The sequence below is a fragment of the Myotis yumanensis genome, unplaced genomic scaffold (assembly GCF_028538775.1).
Source record: "Myotis yumanensis isolate MYYU_CA2020_CCGP unplaced genomic scaffold, mMyoYum1.0.hap1 SCAF_2, whole genome shotgun sequence".
NCBI lineage: Eukaryota > Metazoa > Chordata > Mammalia > Chiroptera > Vespertilionidae > Myotis > Myotis yumanensis.
In genome coordinates this window covers 77,376,821-77,399,137 of record NW_027223753.1, presented here as the reverse complement: position 1 = coordinate 77,399,137, position 22,317 = coordinate 77,376,821, and the positions used below count along the sequence as shown (strand labels likewise).

At 38.4% G+C, this 22,317-nt stretch overlaps 1 pseudogene; it reads right to left on the bottom strand.

The window, feature by feature from the left end:
- The window catches only part of LOC139002459 (CREB-binding protein-like), a 76,137-nt pseudogene extending 56,644 nt beyond the window's left edge, over nt 1-19,493 (bottom strand).
- Nucleotides 19,494-22,317: the final 2,824 nt, after the last annotated feature.

Sequence of the window (22,317 nt, the reverse complement as noted above, 5' to 3'; positions counted from 1 at the left end):
AACTCATTTCAAAGAGCTGGGCATTTTCTGCCTCTTGCCATGTTTGTCTTATCCTTTCAAAATGATGGAGAATTATTCCATACTTCATATTCTCACTATTTTTATAAAAATCCAATAAATTGACACATATAGCACTTAGCCCAGTGCCTGGTAGTATTATAATTAGTCATATGATCTCCTTTTAACATGACTAATAGAGTAACAATGACAAAAATAATTATTGGGATAATGATATGGTCTAAAACAATAGAACTTGTTCTATTTTCTGAAATCTTCATTCTAAATTAATTTAAAGATATCTCTTTTCATATCTAATAGAATGTTGTGATATGATGTTAATATATTGCCTTTTGAACTAGTCCAGAGTAGGAAGCTTAAGAATATAACTCAGTTTAACATTAGTATTGCCGCTTCCATAGGAATGGTATAAAAAGTTATGATGTTACGATGTTACATACAGCTGGATTCCTGTCAGTGCTAATATCCTTCAACTTCATTTATTAGCACAATTAAAAAATCCTTTCAACATTGCCTCACAAACAACACCTTCTCTCAAATAAATCGTCTTGATCATTCCAAGGCATGTCTTGAGCCTGCTGCCCTTATCAACTTATCAGATTTAACAGGACAAAAAAAGATAGCACCCTTGACCCCTCTCCCAGTCACATACCAGTATTCCATCAGAATGCAGAGCTCCTGTGTTCTCCAAAAAAGGATAAGAAAGTTTACTTAGAAGAAAGAAGTCCCAAGACCCTAGCTATGACATCCCAGTGGGTTTCAAATTACAACAGAGAAGGTTAAGCTTTATTTCCTTTAATGTTTACTAAATTCATTACTAACTTTTAAAAGCAAATAGAGTCTGTGCTACATAAAATGGTTGTATTGGGAAGAGACAGTCAATGAGGAGAATACCACACAAATAGTGACAGAGTTATCGTTTCAAAACAAATTAAAAATCAAGCCTTGACACAAGGCAGTTCTGAATTTTAGTAACTGACTGTGATGAAAAGTATGAAAATTAGACATCTTTCTACAGTAAATTTTATATCTTCTTTTAAAATTCCCTATCTTATTCATTGTGACAGATCAGAAGTTTGAGGGTGCATATAACACATTAAATAAAACAGTAGCCTGATTCAAATAAAAAAAAATGATTCAAAAATATTCAACAATAACCCTTTAAATGTGATTGATCATTATATCCATCGAAGTCACAGTTCAAGACTAAAATTTTTATCACTCCTCTGTAAAACCCATCTTAAGAAACTAATGTTATGAGAAGGGACATTAAAGTATTTCAGTTCTCTTCGGGGATATACAACCGTAGGATAAAATATGCCAGTGGTCAAAAAGAGGCTAATGCCAGCTCTAGACTTATTCAAAATGGTGCATGTGAGGTTATAATGATTTAGATAGCATGGAAATAATTTCCAGACATCCCCCAACCTCACCATTTTCTCAAATCTTGAGAAAGCTTTCTGATTCTTCCCATATATGCCACTTTTACAAAGAAGCGGAGCCTTTGAAAGAAAAACATTTTGGCTCTGTTAATGCTAGTGTATTCTTCCAGCCCGGTATTCAGTGGGTAGGACTGGACAGGCAATTACATGCAAATTTGTTGGGAGCTAGGAGGTTCATTTACTACATTCAACCCCATAGAGGAAGATCAATAGAAGTGCAAAACCTAATCCTAGATGAAAGCACCATGATCAGGTAATGGTTATAGAGCTAAGGCCCTCTGAAAAATGTTGGGAATCAAAGGGCATGCTAGAGAAAAGCATTATGCATAGTGCTTTTTTGAACCATATGGGAAAGACAACAAAGTGAACCAAAGAGTTGGAACACAAGAAGGTAGACATGCAGTTCAACACAAATTGTTAGGGTTTTTGAAAAGATATGAATGAGGACTGGACCAATTAAAAATGGCTGCCTTGAAAACCTTTTGTTGGCTATTTAAAGAATAGTGGTTTGCAAACCACTGCTCAAACTTAAACCATGCAAGACATGCTTGTATTTAACTCTTAGGAGGAGCTCTTTACTGCTAGTTTTCTTGTCTTTCATTTTTGTGGGGGGTTTTTTCTGATGTTTTTCCCTATCCAAGGCCACATACCTTGTTGACATTTAGTAAAAGTTATTAAATATTTCTTAATGAAAATTTAGGAAAGTGTATAAGTTAAGAGTTATTGTTGGTTTCATTGAAAGAAGATGATAAGAATGAACAGGGTGGGAATCTGTATATGTTGTAGAGGCTTGTGGTTGTCCTGATTGACTGTTAAATAATTTGAATATCACCTCAAGGTATGAACAGGTATGCAGCCTGCATTTTAAGGAGAAAATGAAAGTCTTTAGAACATAATTAATGTTTATCAATGACAACTATCAGAGTATTCAGAATGTATTGAGAGAATACATGACCAGGTGTGTGATGGACTTTCAAAGGAGCTGTGAATGGTTTACAAAGTTCTCATGTATCTGCTATAATTGCATGCATGCTTTTATGTGCATGTACCCTGATGTAATTTACTGAAGAAGGAAGTCTAAGAATCTTAGAGCATTTTTGAATCATAAATAAAGTATCTAGAATTTTTTAAATTATAATTTATTTTTGCTGTTGGCATTATTATAGATGTCCCCCATTTCCTCCCCTTATCTTTGCTCCCTCCACCCAGATCCCACCTTCCCCTCCCTTTGGCCTTCACCACACTTGTCTGTGCCCATGGGCTATGCATGTATGTTTTCAGCTATTCTCTTCACCTATTTCATCCTGTCCACCCCACCACCTCTCCTCTGAAATCTGTCAGTCTATACCATGTATCCATGTCTCTGGTTCAATAAATAAGAAAATTGTCCAGCAATTTCTGTGATAGTCTATGTCCTCTAGGAAGCAGATGCCAACAACAGGATTAAGCATGTAACAATTCAATTAAGGGAAATGCCCAATGAGAGAAAATGGGGCAAGAGCGTCAGTAGATGGGAAACTATCAGACCAGAATACATGTCTGACCCCAAGAGAAAAAGAGAGAAAAGGAAACATCCTAGACTGCCATGTGGTCTAAAGAAAGTTGGGCAAGGCTTCTTAGTAGGAAAGTTCTTAAGCCAAGTTACCCATCAGTGAAGTTCTGTGTCTCACAGGAAGGAGCCTGCCTTGGTCTCTCTCTGCCACACTCAACCCGGGGGAAGTCAGGGGGAAAGATGGTCTCAGCACAAACATGGCAATGGATTTCAGAGCCCAGCAGCTCGGACCTTGTCAGTCTTGCCCACTGTAACTGGAGGTCTGCAAGTCACATTGTTGGTCAAATCTGCTCTCAAAACTGCTAAAAACTTGTTCAGGAAATGAGATTAAATTCTATGCAGTTTTGAGCTCAGCACGTTTCATTGTCTTGATCTGAATAATAATCCAAATTTGAAACTTATTTAGAGCTCTAATCCTTTAATACACCCCTGATGTGCTGTTAGGTTTATATTTTCACTAGAGGCCCAGTGCACAAAATTCATGCATGGAGGGGGGTTCCTCAGCCCGACCTACACCCTCTCCAATCTGGGATCCCTCTTGCAATCCAGGATGACTGGCTCCTAACCACTCGCCTGCCTGCCTGCCTGATCACCCCTAACTCATCTGCCTGCCTGCCTGCCTGATTGCCCCTAACTCCTCTGCCTGTCAGCTTGATCACCCCTACCTTGTTCCCCTGCCAGCCTGATTACCCCTACCTTGCCCCCCTGCTGGCCTGATGGCCCCTAACCTCTCTGCCTGCCTGCCTGATCACCCCTAACTGCCCTCCCCTGCCAGCCTGATCTTACCCCTAACTGCCTGTGCCTGCCTGGTTGCCCCCAACTGCCCTCCCCTGCCGACCTGATCACCTCTAACTGCTTCTGCCTCAGCCCCCACCACCATGGCTTTGTCCGGAAGGAAGTCAGACATCCGGAAGATGGCCGGTCAACCTGGTCTAATTAGCATATTACCCTTTTATTAGTATAGATAGATTATATAGGATAGAATTGCTTAAATGGGGGGGGGGGCCTTTTTCAGCAGGAGGAGATGCTCTTGGCAGACAAAAACACATAATCCCTATATCTGGACTGATAGCCAGCCATATGTACTATCCTGCCAAACTGGTCATTAAAAAATTGAATCACTTTCTTACACCTTACACCAAACATCTGTTGCCCTTAAAACCACTCCTCAGCCCCCACCTTAGGTTCTGCCTTCAAAGTTCACCCAGATTTGGTTCTGATTGGTCGGTTTCTATGCCAGTCAGCATCTCCAGGCCTATCTCCGGGCCTGATCATAGAGGTGGGACTGATCAGCAGCCAACCCAGGCTGCTGGTGAGTGGGTTGAACTGCTGACCTCTGGAAGAGAGAGGCTTGGTTGCTGGTGAGGCCTGGAGAGAGAAGCAGGGTCTGATCACCCTGCTTTTCTGATCACCCTGCTTCTCTCTCCGGGCCTTGCCAGCAGCCACTGCCACTGCTGATCAGCCCTGCCTCTCTCTCTCCAAGAGGTCAGCAGTTCAGCCCGCTTACCTGCTGTGCGCGCAGCCTGGCATTCAGTTGAGCCTTCGGTTGTTTTGGATGTTACGACCCTGGCTTTTTATATATATAGATAGTTTAGATTGCTTTTATTTAAAACTAAAAACAAAAGATTTTTCTCCTTTACTACCTTATGGTCTTTGAATTATTCACAAACTGAGAGTTCATTTTTGATAAGCTACTATACTAGGTACAGTGTAGGATGTTATTAAATACTAGTGGCCTGGTGCACGAGATTTGTGCACATTAAAAGGAAATTAATTAGAGGAAATATTTTAATATTGCTATTTTCCCTTTCTCTATAATAGAAGTGTCAGAGATGAAAGAAAATTAGTAAAATGTATATGAAAATCTCCCTCCTGTCAGAGTCTGGGGCATGCCACTGGACCCAGAGTCAAGTCCCCGCCCACCTGTGTGCGCCTCAAAATCGTGTGAGACCCAGACCCAGCTGGCTCCACCCCGGTCAAGCCCTGCAGGGCAGGGAGTGCAACCTCAGGTCCCCCAGCCGGGCTCCAGGCAGGGGGCACAACCTCAAGGTCTCCCATCAAGCCCCACCAGGCAGGGGGTGCAGCCTAAGGCCCCCCAGTGTGGCCTCAGATCCCCTGGCCTGGTGCAGGGGGGCAGGGGGACAGACTCAGGTCCCCTGGCCTGGCCTCAGGTCCTCCGGCCCCAGCGCGAGGGCAAAAGGGCAGGACAACCATTTGCATATTAGCTCTTTATTATATAGGATAAGCTATTATTAGTGCAATCCCAGACTGAGCTGTGTTCTAAGTTGAATGAAGAGGGGAAGAAGAGCATGGCCAATAGATAAAATTACATAAGGAAAGTTCAATAGCTACCACCTAGAAACCTAATATATATGCCTCAACACAACTATTTTGAATCACAATGTCATTTCAGAAAACTATTGTCATATTACACTGGTCATAATACTTACGCTACATTAAAAAAATTTCTGGACAGAAGACTTTTGATTAACTAATTTTGATTTTGAAGATTATAGTAGTATATTTAATTTATGCCACTCAGTGGAACCTATCAAAGACAGTTATTTCTATGAAAAAATAATCTAAAGTTCTTGCTTAATTCCACACATTGAAACTTAAAAAGGAGAAAAAAAGGAACTCCAAGAGCAACATAAATATGATTTAAAAACAAATAAATAACAAACTAGGAAAATATATACAATATGCATTGCAATTCCTTAATTTAGAAAAGCTTTCACAAATCAATAATCAAATGAATATATCCATTGAAAAATGGGCAAAAACAAGAAATAGAAAATGTATAAAAGAAATACACATATCAATATGAAAATACCAATATCATTTATAATGAATGAAATGCACATTAAGCAACAAGCTTTTATTTTCATTTATATAATTAATAGTGCATAAAAAGGGACCAGTAAGACTTGGCAAACTACAGAAAGGACCACCTCCAACTCTGCAATCGAAAGATCCTAGTCCCACTTAGTTCTGTCCCCCCACCCCCCGAGTATAGGACCAGAACAAGTTTCTTTATCTCTCCAGGTTTTAGTTGGCTCACTGATGAGATAAAAAAGATACTACTTGCCTCAGAGGACTCGAAAAGATTAGCGATGATGGTTGTATGGCTCACTGATGAGATAAAAAAGATACTACTTGCCTCAGAGGACTCGAAAAGATTAGCGATGATGGTTGTAAAATTCCTCTCTGTTTATATTTGCCCTATGGGTTGATGGCCCTAAAGCAGTGATTTTTAACCTTTTACTTCTCATGGCACACATAAACTAATTACTAAAATTCTGCAGTACACCAAAAAATACATTTTTGGCCTATCTGACCAAAAAACCCCCACATATAATTTGATTCACTCACAGCAGATGGCTATTGTGTTGATTTGTTATTTTTTTATTTGACAATCTAAGGGAAAAGAGATCAGTGCCCTTGACCAAATAGTCAGGTATTGCATGTCTTAAAAATTCTTGAGCACATCAGTGTGTCGTGGCACACCAGTTGAAAATCATTACCCTAAAGCACTGGTGATTTTTGCCATCACCAAAGTCCCTCCATATTTGAAAACAGAAGTCAGTCCTGCTGAAATTTCTAATGGAGCCACATACCTTATGAATGACACCACCCTGTCCAGACACACCTAAATGACAATTCACAAGAAAAATAATCACCTGGATGTTTGTTCTGCCCCAGGAAGCCTAACTTTAAGCGAAAAACCACAAAAACCATTTGTGGCCCCAGAAGATTGACTTGATTTTATTCAGCATCAGTTATTTGGAGTTTGATTGGGAATACTACATACCCTATGACCCTCATCTGGACCAGTTTTTCTTCTCATTGTTTTAGAAGAAAAATTCTCTGATGGTCCACAATTGCCTATATAATAATAATAATAACTGCTATAATTTTTTTAAATATTTTTTTTTACAGAGAGGAAGGGAGAGGAATAGAGAATTAGAAACATCGATGAGAGAGAAACATCAATCAGCTGCCTCCTGCACACTCCCTACTGGGGATGTGCCTGCAACCAAGGTACATGCCTTTGACTAGAATCGAACCTGGGACCGTCCGCAGGCCAACGCTCTATCCACTGAGCCAAACCGGTTAGGGCAACTGCTATAATTTTTAAGCAACTACTATGTGCCAGGCCCTCAGTTAGATCCTCTAAATACAAATTTTTATCTACAACCCCCCCTGCAAAGTACACACCATTTCCATTAACTAGAGAGGAAATGGTGCCTAAGGGATTAAAAATCTTAATGCCAGTGACAACAGTGAAATAATCTTCAATATATGGTGATTGACCAGGCCTCTTCATGCCCAGAGAAAAACATTTTGTGAGAAAGCCTGGATATAAATGACTCTGAGTTAGAAAATAACAGAAGTGTCAAACTTGAAATTTGAAAATATTTTGGGAATACCTTAATCAATATACTTTACTTCTACTTTCCTTTTTATGAATGTATAAGAGTAATATGCAATTAAGACATCTATATCTGAATAAGTCTAAAAGAGTTTTCAACTAGTATGAAATAAAAATGCTTAAGTAATATGTAAACCTTGTGTTAGGTTTTAATGAACAACATTTTTTCTATTTCCACACCTTACAATTAATGTTGTTTTAGACATGGAATAAAGTACTAACTGAAGAATACCTTTAAATGCTTTAAAACTCCTTAATCCATATCAAAAGAGATGGCAAACCTGTTAATAACAGTGGTCCATCAGCTGGAAGACTAATAGAGCAACTATATAACATAATTTTCAAAAATATGTTTATTGATTTCAGAGAGGAAGGGAGAGAGATATTGAAACATCAATCATGAGAGAGAATCATTGATTGACTGCCTCCTACACACCCCACACTGGGGATGGAGCCTGCAACCTGCGCATGTGCCCTGACTGGGAATCAAACCAGGACCTTCTGGTTCATAGATTGATGCTCAGCCACTGAGCTACACTGGCCAGGCTAGATAGCATAATTATCCATCACTACAGCAGCCATGGACTGTTACTTTAGCTCCAAGATGACTAAGCCTATAATGAATCTACTCCAAAGTATAGTATTTAAAGTGGGTGAGTAATTCTCTTGTAGCAAACCACTTGCTGCTATGAGGTAAATGAGCTCTTCTCAACACCATTTAATAAATCACTTCTTACAGAGCACTAAGTTGTCCCCTGATGTTCTGGGAAGTCAATTTGCCACACAGGAATTTTTCTCCTATAGCGTGTTTTATTCCTCTTTCCTCGCATTGATCTTGTAGGGGCTAAGGAAATGGTCAAATTACTGTAACACCTTAAAGTTTTGTCATTTAAGGGAATAACACGGTGACGTCCATAACAAATATGAATTCAGTCCTGTTAGGGAGCTTGGTATAATTTCTTTTAGGCAACAATTTCAGGGTTTGGTTTTGCTTTTTAAGGAAAAAATATTTAATAGGTTTAGGGTTTGAGGCTTCTTTTAACTCTAGTTTTCTATAAGTTTTCTGTTTTAATGCTTAGTTACTTCTCCTCTTTCTGTTGCTAAGCAGATGGGACAGTTGCTATGTGACATTTTACACAACCACTTTGATGCAGCTTCAACGGCAATGACCAGAGGTCATGAAAACATAATCACACACATTGAAAACTAGAGCACTTGCCTTTTTGTTCCTGGAAAATCACAGAGAATGTACCAAAAATGTTTTTTAGAATTTAATAATAATAATAACATATTTGTTAAATAAGTTTTCTTCTATTTTATCCCATTGGAGAGTCACAAAAAAAGCAACAGTGAAATATTAAGAGAAAGTATCAGCACCAACACCATCATAATTATCATATTTCAGGTGAGAAAAATCCTATATAATAAAAGCCTAATATGCTAGGTGTCCGGTTAACTGGTCGACTGTTCAACCAATCAAAGCGTAATATGCTAATGATATGCTAAGGCCGCTCTGTTCACTATGATGTGCACTGACCACTAGGGGGCAGATGCTCTGACTGGTAGGTTAGCTTGCTGCTGAGATTCAGCTGATCGGACTGAGTGAGATGGGCCAGACACACCCTGGAGACCTCCTGCAGTCCCTTCCCAGCTAGCCAACCTCCCACGTTTCTCCCCAGCCCCAATCGTGCACCAGTGGGGTCCCTCAGCCTGGCCTGTGGCCTCTTGCAATCTGGGACCCCTTGGGGGATGTCAGAGAGCCAGTTTCACCCCTATCCTGCAGGCAAGGCAGAGGAACCCATTGGTGCACGAATTTGTGCACCCAGCCTCTAGTGAGATTATAAAAGGTCAAGTCAGTTGATACTAGAAAATACATGGCAATGATGGGAAATGAGGTCTATTCATTTGACTTCCTACCCAGAAAATAACAGAATGCCCTTTGAAGCATATGAAAGCTGGAATTTTTTATTACTCTTGTAATAAAAGCTAATTTAAAAGTATAATTTTACTTCCCATAGTTCTATATGCTAACTTGCATAATATAGTTAGTTTTATATAACTCTAATAAATATTATGTAAATGTAAAATCTACATATTAAAAAATAATAACAATGTAGGTAGTTATCAATTATCTGATAACTAAGTTTTACTAGGCATCCAAATAAATGCTGTCCCCATACCAGCCCACATAATCCTCACTACTGCCTTAGCATTATGTAGAATCAAACACTCAGAAAGTAAATAAAAGTCAATCATTTAATACATAGTGGGGCAAAATTAGAACTCAGGTGTTGCACCTCCAGCCTGCACCTCTAACCATTACACGTACTCTCCTAGCAACTAGCTCTTTCAGATTTTTCATAAGATTCCTTTTCCCTTAGTATTACAGGGGGCTTTTTTGTGACTCCAGTTTTAATTATGTTTTTAATTCTCAAGGAACACAGTGAAACTTGGCTTGTAAAGTAATAAAAAGGTTTGCATTTGGAAGGCATTTGGCAAATTAGCTGGGTGATTGAGAACTGACAGGCAACTATCATACAGTGACAATAATGTGAGCATATGTGTGTGTGATTAATCACTCTATTGTACACAAAGTAGAGAAAAGCCAGTGACCACGTGCACAGTGCACCAGTATGAACACTGCAACGGGGATTAGAAATGTGCTCTTTATCTTTTTAAATATGGACTAGACACAAGGAAGCATCTATAATAATAAAAGCATAATATGCTAATTAGACCAGATAGCTGAATGACCTTCCGGACGTCCTTCTGGACGACCTTCTGGACAAAGCCAGGGCTGCGAGGGCCGAGGCAAGCCACCACAGCTGCGGGGGCCGAGCCCCTTGCACGAATTTCATGCATCGAGCCTCTAGTTTATAAATATTTGTGGTACAAGGAATCACAGTAAAATTAAGATCTATGTATACACCATTCAGTTATAGAACTGGAGCATTACCATTATCTTTGGACCCCCCCCCCCCCCCTTCCTCTCCCTTCAAAGGTACCTACTCTCCTGAGTTTCATGTTGATCATGCTCGTGGTTTCTTTTACTTTCCCCACACCTTTTGCACGCCTAAACAATGTATTGCTTAGTTGTGCATATTCTGGAACATGGATTTTTTTGTATTTATCTGTAGTCTTATGTGACTTGCTTTTTTCACTTGACATTACATTTCTGAAATACTTTTAAGTTGTTGCTTATAGTTGCAGCTCATTCTTTTTCATTGTCCTATGTACTGTATGCGGATACATTGGTCCTTTGTATGATTATATCACAATGTATTTATCCAGGCTAATGTTAATGGGCATTTATATTGCTTCAGTGTTTTGCTAGTATAAAAATTACCACTCTAAATATTTTTCTATCTTTCTTCTGGTGAAAGAATTTCTCTAGAATATATACTTACAAGTAGACTGGCTGGCTTGTAGGATATGCATATCATCAATTTTACTAGATTATGCCCAGTGATGCTTGTCTAAAGTGCTTGTACAAATGTACACTGCTCTTACAGTGTGTATAAATGTTCTGGTTGCTTCAGAGCCTTAATCAATAATTGTTTGTGTCAACCTCCTAATTTTTGCCTATCTGCTGACTATGAAATGGTATTTCATTTTGTGGTTTTAATTTGAATTTCCTTGAAACTAATAAGATTGATCATATTTTCATTTGTTTATAGACAATTCAAGTTTCTTCTATACCCATTCAAGACTTTTGTACATTGCTGTACCAGGTTGTTTACCTTTTTCATTCAGGTTTGTATGTATTTTTGTGTTTTATTCTGAATTCTAATCTATTTTTGACTCTATGCTAAATATCTTCTCTCATTCAGAGGCTTGCATTTTCACATTCTCTAGGAGATGTTTATATGAACAAATTTCACCAAAAACAAATTTTTTTTTAGTTTGTGCTTTTGCTTCTTTTTTTTAAAGATTTTTTAAAATTGACTTTTAGAGAGAATGGGAGGGAAGGGGAAAAGATATATATATATATATATAGAGAGAGAGAGAGAGAGAGAGAGAAACATCGATGTGAGAGAGACACATTGATTGGTTGCCTCCCGCAAGGGCCCTGACTGGGCCAGGGATAGAACCTACAACCCAAGTACATGTCCTTGACCCCAAATCAAACCCACGACCCTTTGGTACTTGGGCCAATGATCTAACCACTAAGCAATGGTGTGCTTTTGCTTGCTTTTAAAGAAATCTGTCCCTACAATGAGATCGTAAAGATCATCTCCAACATTATCTTCTAAAAGTTTCACAGTTTTGCCTTGCACATAGGTCTCTAATCAACTTGGAATAGCTGTCAGTGTATGGTCTAAACCAGGGGTCCTCAAACTACAGCCCGCGGGCCACATGCAAATACAAATATTGTATTTGTTCCCGTTTTGTTTTTTTACTTCAAAATAAGATATGTGCGGTGTGCATAGGAATTTGTTCATAGTTTTTTTTTAAACTATAGTCTGGCCCTCCAACGGTCTGAGGGACAGTGAACTGGCCCCCTGTTTAAAAAGTTTGAGGACCCCTGGTCTAAACTATGAAGTCTAATTTCATTATATCACTATCTATCTATCTATCTATATATCTATATATATATATATCTATATATATATATAAAGCCAGCAACCGGAACACCGGAACGACCGGAACAACCAATTGCTATGACGCCCACTGCAGCCAGCAAACCAGCCTGATCAGGAGGTGGGGCCAGCAGCCAACCTCCTCGGCCCCTCCCCCAAACTGGCCCTGCCCCTGATTGCCCCCCCACGCCAATAGGGAGTGGAGCCGGCCTGCCAACCTCTTGCAGCCAACCCCACCCCCGATGGGCCCCCACCACCCCAATTAGCCCGCAGCCCCTCCCCCCAGCCAGCTCCGCCCCTGACCACTCCCCACTACCCCAATAGGGGATGGGGCCTGCTGGCTAACCTCCTGCAGCCCCTCCCCCGGCTGCTGACCCTCGATCAGCCTCCCCACCTCTTTCGGGGGTGGGGCCTGGCAGCTCACCACCCACAGCCCCTCCCCACAGCCGGCCCCACTCCTAATTGCCCCCCCCAACCCCAATCGGGGGTGGGGCCTACTGGCCAATCACCCGCAGATCCTCCCCCCAGCTGGCCGGGCCCTGATCGGGCCTGATCGGCGCAGGCTGGCCAGCCAACCTCCTGCTGTCTCCTCCTCTCGACAGGCCTTGCCTCATTGGGGCCTGGCCGACTGGACTCCACTTATACACAAATTCATGCACTGGGCCTCTAGTACAAATATACTAGTAATTCTAGAGTCACTTGTGGAAAAATTTGTTTTCCTTGGTGTCCTGCAATGCCAACTGGGTCATAAATCAGATGTCCATATGTGAGGGTCTGTCTAAGGCAGTGGTTCTCAACCTGTGGGTCGCGACCCCTTTGGGGGTCAAATGACCCTTTCACAAGGGTCGCCTAAGACCATCAGAAAACACATACATAATTACATATTGTTTTTGTGATTAATCACTATGCTTTAATTATGTTCAATTTGTAACAACCAGCCAGGGCAGTAGTTCATTACTTTTTACTATGAGTACATTCCATTGCATAGATATAGCACAACTTGTTTATTCATTCACCTGTTGATAGTATATATTTATTAAATATAAACTTTCTCAACTTTTAGTTTGCTATAAGTATAATAAATTCTGAACTCTATCAAAAGTTTTTTCTCCTTTTATTGAAATGATAATATATTATTCTCTTATTTACTATATAATAAATTACAAGTTAATTTTTTCATGTAAAACCAGTCTTGCATTCCCTGTAGTTGAAAGAATGCCAGATTAGTTATGTATTATCTTATTTATTTACTATATGAGTCACTTTTTCAATATTTTGTTTAGGAAGTATTCATCTTTATGAACAAGATGAGGCTTTTTCTATTCCCCATATTAGTTTGTATAGACTTGGAATAATTTATTCCTTAAATCCTTTGATGTCATATAAACTTCATTGGCTAAACCATCTGGAATAGTGTTTCGTTTGGGGTGTGTGTGTGTGTGTGTGTGTGTGTGTGTTTAGAGGAGAGGTTTTAATTACTGAATCAGTTTCTTTCACAGTTGTACAATTATGATTATCTATTCTTATTGTATTAACTATGGTAAATTATATTTTGGGAATTTTTCCAATTCTAATGTCTTCAACATTGGAATAATGTTGTTCATTATTCTTTGAATGTTTACAGACTCTGCAGTAATGGCCTGTTTTATTCCTAAATTATTAGTTTTGTGCTATTTTTTTCTTGGTCAATTTGGCCACTGGAGTCTTTTTAAAGAACAAATCTTTCATTTTATGCATTCTATTATGCTTTTGTTTTCCATTTATTATAATTTCCATTTGATTTACACTTTTAGGTTATATTGAGTTTTTTCTTGTTCATTAATGTTCCGTATTTTTCTTTTCTAATGTAAGCATTTAGAACTATTAACTTCCCTCTAAGTATCAATTTTGCTTTATCCCATAAGTTATGATGTATAGTATTTTTGCTTTTGTTCTGTTCTAAATATTTTCTAATTTTATTATAATGTCTCAGTTAATCCATGATTTAATTATATCCCCTGATCTTCAAATATCTGTGGTTGGTTGTAGTTTATTCTCAGTTTCTAATGCAGTTATTTTCTGATCAATGAAATTATCTGAATTACCTTAATCCTTTAAAATTTGTTGAGCCTTATTTTATGGCCCAATATATAGTCAATTTTTTTTCCATGAATACTTGAGATATATATGGGGTTCATGGTTAACACTTATTAGTTCTGCTCTTTAGATCTCCTCTGTCTTTAGTGATTGTTTTATCTGCTTGATCTAATAATTACTAAGTAATATAATTTTAAATCTCCTACCATAATGATAGGCTTGGCTAACTAAACATTTTTGTCATTGCATATTCACCCTTTATCACCAGTTAACTATTTTACTTAATGGCCATTTTATATGACATGAATAGAACTATCTCAACTTTCTTTTGACTATTATTTATCTGGTTATTTTTTATTTTTCAATAAAAAATGCTTTGTAATGTCTGCATTCAACATTATTTTGTACTAGAGGCCTGGTGCATGACATTTGTGTACTTGGGGGTGGGGGTCTCTCAGCCCTGCCTGTGCCTTTAGCAGTCCAGGAGCCCTCAGGGAATGTCCAACTGATGGCTTAGGCCCACTCCCCAGGCCCGCTCCCCAGGACGTCAGCCAGACGTCCCAGCACTGCTGCGAAGGCAGGAGAGGCTCCCACCACTGCCACTGCACTTGCCAGCCTTGAGCCCAGTTCAGGGCTTCTGGCTGAGAGACGCTCCCTTTGTGGGAGCTCAATGACCACCAGGAGGCAGCTCCTGCGTTGAGCATCTGCCCCCTGGTGGTCAGTGCACATCATAGCGACCAGTCGTTCTGCCATTTGGTCGATTTGCATAGTACCCTTTTATTATATAGGATTAGTTTCAGGTGTACAGCATAGCAGTTTTACAATGTGCTCCCCCCAATATTTCAAGTACCCACCTGGTACCATACATAGTTATTATGATATTGTTAACTACTCGTTACTTCTTCTTATATAATCTTTTTCTGTCCACTTTTAAGATCTAATGCTTGTCTCTGGTGTCATGAATTTGCCCTCTAAAGGGTGGATTTCTTTTAAGTATCCCGTAGCATTTGTTATGGTCTCTGGCACTGAAGACTGATGACCTTAAGTGGTTCTGGAAAATTCACAGCCATTATTTTTTCAATGATTGCCTCTCCTTCATTTGCTCTCTCCTTTCCTTAAGAACTCCAATTTCTTTTAAACTATCTTTCTTATTTTCCATTTTCTGTATTATAAATACTCTTTAGATATATCATAAAATTATACATCTTACTATGTATAGACATAATCTTGCTTGAATATTTAATTTTAAATTACATATTTTTCATTTCTAAAGATTATACTTGAATTTTTTTTAAAAAATCTACTTGATCATTGTTAAGACTCTTGCTCATTTTCAACCTCCTTTATATCTCCTTATGCATATTGATGGTGTATATTTCATAATCTCTGTCTGATAATTCCAATATTTGATGGCTCTAGTATTCTACCAGCCTTTGTTTCTGCTGACTCTCATTCATAGTGTCATATTACCTTGTATGTTTTATTATGTTTGTATGTGAGCTTATATTCCTTGAATGTTAATATATAGGAATTCTTTGAGAACTAGGTTGAATGTGATATTTTCCCAAGGGATTTGTCATTGCTTCTCCCAGAGGACTAGTCATTTGTTAACTAAAATTAAGTTAAATTATTGATTTGAGTTTGTTGAGACCATCAAGGTATATAATTCGGATATAAACTCTCAAGATGGACTGCCTACCTTTCCTCCAGCCAACACTAAGGCTTGAGATGGGAAAAATTTATAATATCAATGTTACCCTCTTTCACACATACAATCCAGTACATGGACAAGTTTGACTCTAGTTACCTCCACAGTGAGGATGTAGCCTTTTGGGGTCCTACTTTTATTCAATGGATCTCCTATTAGATTCCCTTCCCCTCCCCTCTCTGTGGCAATAGAGAAGTCAAAGTTCAAGGTCATCTGGATTCAACAAATACCTTCATTGTAAAAGTAGGTTCAGTTCTAGTTTACTTCTTTAGATTCCTGCTGTCACTGTCCAATTTAGCAAATAAAAATACAGGATGTCCAGTTAAATTTGAATTTCAGATAAACAGCAAATAACTTTTTAGTAGAAGGATATCCCATGCAATATCATACTGAAAAAAAATTTTTCATTGTTTTTCTGAAATTCCTGTATTTCATCTTACAATACTACACCAATGGAATTCTTATTTTCTTGCTAGTTCATTGATGCATCTAAACAGCCTTTTCAAAAACTATACTAAAGAGCATTTGCAATTGTTTCCTGCAGTCAGGTCAGTCAGGGTGTTACGTTTGCACATTGCTGAAGCAGAGCTAGCTCTTGTCCTCCTCCCACCGACCCACCTTTGTGAAGCTGGGAAGGTGATTTGCTCTGTGAACCTTAATCACCCACAGTGTGCTTTTTTGCATATCCTGGAATTTGTAAAGGAACCTACAGGTCATCTCCTATAAACCCCTTATATTAAGATAAAGAAAACTGAGATCCAGATAAGTAAAATGATAAGGCCAATATTATACCCAATGTAGTGGCGGGGGAAACTAGAAATCCTGTCTCACACTCCTTCCCCGTCCTTTCCACTCTACCATGTGTACCATGAAGATCAAGTGAGCTATGTGATATCAAGACACAAGGCAGAACATAAAATATTGAAAGTTCATAAAATATTAGAATAAAAGTAGAAACAGTATTAAAATTATTTTGATTACAGAATCTAACAAAAGAATGGGCAGCTTAAAATGTGAGATTTGCTATGAAATTATATTTATGGAAGAAATCCCATAGGAATGCAATAGCATATTTACACAGTCTTTCCTTCCAGGAATCCTAAACATAACAATGAGAACGTTCTATGAATATTTAAAGAAAACAAATTAATAACATTAAAATAAAATATCTGGCTGGAAATATATTGTATTAAACAAGGATTTTTGAGCTAGAATATAATACATTCTCCATCACAAATAATACAGAAAAACAGAACTTAATTAACAAAAACCCTCTCTTTTTTTTCCCCTTCCTCTTTTCTTACAGAGAAATGCTTTCAGAATGCTTAAGACTCTCACCATGCTACTTTCTTTTCTACAATCAGTGCATGATTGCCACTCAAATTGCTATACTAGTCCTTTTTTCTCTAGCTCTGCATAAAAAGAAAATGCAGATGAATGGATTTTCTGTGGGTTAATTTATTAGGAGTGCAAAGCAATTATCAGCAAGGTAAATCATGGAACATGAAGTACACTATTACACGCTGGTTGCTGTATAATGTAGGTCCCTTGGCCACAAATGCAATTATAGTATATTTTATTCCTTTTAATTTTATCTCCTAGTCTATTCTACGCTTTACCCAGACAAGTTTGTACATAAATATGTGGCCAATAAGTAGAAATGTATAACTACCAGGAATGATTTTGTATTTTTGATGCTATGGAATACATTTTAACAACACGATAGCATAAATCTTCAAAATGAGGGCTGGAGAATTTAACTGTAGGACTCAGTTCCCAGGGCATCAGGTTGTCAGTTTCTTCTGTGGCTATAATCGGGCGAAATTATATTACTGTCATGTGACCAGAGACTGATGTGAGGTGAATTAAGCAGTGCTTGCAAATGCCTGTCACATTAATAGTATCTAAATCTTAAGTTTTTAATTTTAAAGAGCAGGTCTTAAGAAAGCCATGTTTACTAGGCTTTCAAGACTCATAAAAGAAATTCTTGACAACAAAAGCAAGCCTTTCCCCTACATAGACTAGTGCCATGCGAATAATAGGAAAGTGATAGAGAGGCAGTATTTCAACAAAGAGAGTAGGACTAAAATCCCTGCTCTGCACTTACTAACTAAATTTAGTTTCTTAACCTCTCTTTTCCTCAGTTTTCTCATTTATGAAACAGGAATAAAGATAGCTACCTGGTAGAATTATTAACAATGTACAAAAGATATCAGCATGTAATAAGGGCTCTATAAAAGGAAGCAGTCATGATGATGTTAGTTATTCCTCATTTACTAAGGCATGCAAGCCAATAGCTCATCCAAACAATGCATCAGGAAATAGCTAATAAAAAGCCTTAAAACTTGCAGAAAGCTATAAAATTGTACAGGAAATGTGAGTGGTCAGGATGGGCATGGTTAAGAAGAAAAGATGGCTGAGTAAAATTGAGACTATATTCTGAAAAAACAGATACAGGTTAGAGGAAAGAGAATGGCAAGCATGAAACTATACTCATGTGTCACTTCATAATAAGATACATTCTGAGAAATACGTCATTTTACCAATGTCAGGGTGCACTGACACACACTTAGATGGGATAGCCTACCCCACACCTAGTCCATATGACATACCCTATTGCTCCTAGGCTACCAACTTGTACAGCATGTTACTGTACTAATATTGTAGGCAGTGGTAACACACTGGTAAGTGTGTGTGTATCTAAACATAAAAAGGTACAGTAAAAAATACAGTAAATATGATTAAAAATTGTATACCTGCATAAAGCTTTTACTATGAATAAAGCTTGCAGGGCTGGAAGTTGCTCTGGGTGAGTGTGTGATGAATGAGTATGAAGGCCTAGAACATTACATTACTGTAGACATTATAAATATTGAATACTTAAGCTACAGTAAATTTATTTTTAAAAATATTTCTTTCTTCAATAATAAATTAACCTTAGTTATTGTAACTTTTTTTACTTTATAAAACTTTACATTTTAACTTTCAACTCTTTGGTAATAACACTTAGCTTAACGACAAAACACATTGTACAACTGTACAAAGTTATATTCTTTCTTTATATCCATATTCTATAAGCGTTTATCTATTTTTAACTATTTTATTTTTTTCACTTATTAGACATTTTTGCAAAAAACTAAGACACAAACACACACATTAGCCTAGGCCTACACAGGGTCAGGATCATCGATATCACTGTCTCCACCTCCACATCTTTTCTCCTGTAGGAGCAGTGCCTTCTTCTGGAACATCTCCTGAAGGCCCTGCCTGAGGCCCTTCTTGAAGAAATGTGACTCTTTCAGAAAAATGTCCATGGTGCTTTGCTTGGGCAGTCTCTTTTTTTCATCCTAGATACTTATAAGCAGTTAATGCACCATGAATAGTTCTTTCTATTCATGAAAACCTTTTGGTGTTGGGTTCCTTGTTTTTCAAACATTTTAAGGAGCTTGTTGAGGTTTGCAAAAGCTTCTGCTAACCCAGTCACTGTGAATTTACTTGGGGTTCTTTTTTTTTCTCCAGCAGTTTCCTTTTCTCTTGTCTCTATGTTAGCTATGTGTTCCTGTTCTAGCTCCAACAATTCCTCTTTACTCAGCTCCTCAGGAATCACCGCTAGGAGGATTTCAATGTCATCCTCATCCACACTCAGGTTAAAGTTTTTTGCTGTCTCAACCACAGTCTTATTCATTTTTGCAATCTCCTCACCCTTGGAAAATCTTTGGAAGTGATAGATGAACCGCTTGAGTGTACCCTTCCAGATTCCATATATAGTAGACTCCTTGTTGGCATCACCCCACACCCACGCAAGGTTCTTGACACAGTCACCAATGTTATAAGCCTTCCAGAAGTGCACCAGTGTCTTCCTCAGTTAAAGCAATAGCCTAAACCAAGTCCTCCTTAGGTGATAGACCTTAAAATAGGTCCTCCTTGAGCTATTGCTTGGATCAAAGAGGTGGTGTTTGGAGGGAGAAACCTCACTTTGATATTGGGATGAAGATAACCAATAAAAGGAAGATGTCCTGGAAGCATTATCAACAATAAGCAAAATCTTGAAAAGTATGTTATTCTCCAAATAGTACTTCTCCATCTCACTTGCATAGCAATTCAGGAGGGCACCTTGGAAGAGGACCTGAGTCATCCCCTCTCTACACTCCTCTCATTGCTCCTTTAGTTCACTGGCGTGTGTGCTTATTGATGTGCTTGAAGGCCCTGGGGTTCTCACTGTGCAGACCACAAAGGGTTTCAATTTGTAGCTTGCAACACTGTCCCAAAGCAAGACCATTGTCTTGTCCTTAAAAGCCTTGCAATGTAGCATTGACTTGACCTCCTTTTGGATGAAAATTCTTTCAGGTGTCTGTTTCCAGAATAGGGAGGTTTCATCAATATTGAATATTTGCTCTGGCAAGTAATTTTCCTCCACAATCAGCTTATCTAGAGTTTCCAAAAATTCTTCAGCTGCCTTCGCATCAGCATTAGCAGATTCACCATTCACTTTCACATGATGGAATGAATAATAATTCTTAATCAACCACCCAGCTTTTTCTTTCAATATCGCTAACAAACGTTTTGCTTTGAGAATGATCCTCATGATGCTGAGAGGGGTACAGCTCTGTGTCTGCTCTTCAATCCAGGTCATTAAAAGTTTCTTCATGTCTGATATAGGCCCTTCTCAAATTTTTGTTCCTCTCATTGTCTTTAATGAAGCAGATCCTTTAATAGTTTCTATCACTTTGCTCTTGTTCTTCAAGGTTGCAACTATGGTGGAATGGGACATGCCTGACTGGTGAGCAAGTACCATCACGGATTTTCCACCTTTGTAGTCTTTATTCACTCTTAATTTTGGTTCCAGGTCAATCACTTAATGTGTCCTCTTATTGGCAACATTAGCAATGGATTTTGTATGCTTAAGGGCCATGATGAACCAAACAACATGAGACTAAATCAAGCTAAAAAGGAAACATGACATACTCTCTTAAAACAAGCTTTTTTATAAGTAGAAAGAATACACTCTACAGTAATGATAAAAAGTACAGTATAATAAATATATAAACCAGCTACAAGTCATTTATTATCATTATCAAGTATTATGCACTATACATAATTATATATGCTAGACTTTTATATGACTGGCAGCTCAATAGGTTTGTTTACACCAGCATCACCACAAACACTTGAGTAATGCCTTCTGCTACCAAGTTCTGATGACTATGAAGTCACTAGGCAATATGAATTTTTCAGCTACATTATGATGTTATGAAACCACTGTCATATATATGGTTGGTCATTTTGTCATTATGCAGAGCATGACTGTATAGAAGAACTTCCAGATTTAGTGGGTAAGTGTTGGCTTGGACAGTGTAGAGAAATTATTGAGAAATAAGTTAGACTAGCCCACTGAGAAGGTATATTTTCAGTGGTTAAAAAAAAATTTTAACTATTACTAGGTTAAACATTCCAATTTGACTTGATAAACAATTTACAAACACCAGGAATGAGTTAGTAATTAAAATATAATTCTGACATCATGCTTCTATAAATTTTTAGCTTTCTAGGCCCTGTTATGGTGAAAAGCTTGAAAATGAAAAGACCAACCAGCCCTAACCAGTTTGGCTCAATGGATAGAGCATTGGCCTGTGGACTCAAGGGTCCCAGGTTCGATTCCGGTCAAGGGCATGTACCTTGGTTGCGGGCACATACCCAGTGGGGAGTGTGCAGGAGGCAGCTGATCGATGTTTCTCTCTCGTCGATGTTTCTAACTCTCTATCCCTCTCCTTTCCTCTCTGTAAGAAATCAATAAAATACATTTTTTTAAAAAAGACCAACCAGAAGACTGTTGTCATAATACAGATAAGAGATGACAAAGGCAGTAGCTACAGCAGGTGACTATATCCATAATGTGAGCTCGGGGCTGAAGGAAAGATCAATCTCTGCAGGCTTGTTTCTTCTCTGAACTAGTTTAAGCCTCAACATGCAAGTCAATGTCTTTCCTTTAGTTAAAGGCTCAGCCCATAGTGATAATGTGAATGCTCTGCACAGAGTTAAAATTAATCTTCTCATGTTTTAGCACCACAGTGTGAATACATTTGTTTGCTTTTCCTAGAGCAGATGTCCACAGGGGATTGTGAGGGAGGTGGTAATAACTCTGAGGCCCACGTGGGCAGGCTGGCAGCCATGGCTAAAGCAGAGAAGGGTTGAAAGGGGAGCCTGGGGGTGCTGAGCATTGGTCTTCTGCAGTCTTGCCTGAGGCTGCCCTTGAGGATGATAATGATGATGGTGCCAATAATGTTCTGTAAATTAAATGTGGTAGTAGGCGATCATATTAGTTACCTTGGGAATTAAAAACTATTGTTTTAATGCAACATGCTGCAAATAAGCAGTGATGTTAAAACAATGTTTCCCCAAACTCATTCTTTGCTTTTTTGAAAATTCAGTCCTTGTGTACATCGCTGCTCCTTTGTGTGAACAAATGTTAGCTTCAACCCAATTTTGTGTTGCACTTCTATTACACAAGT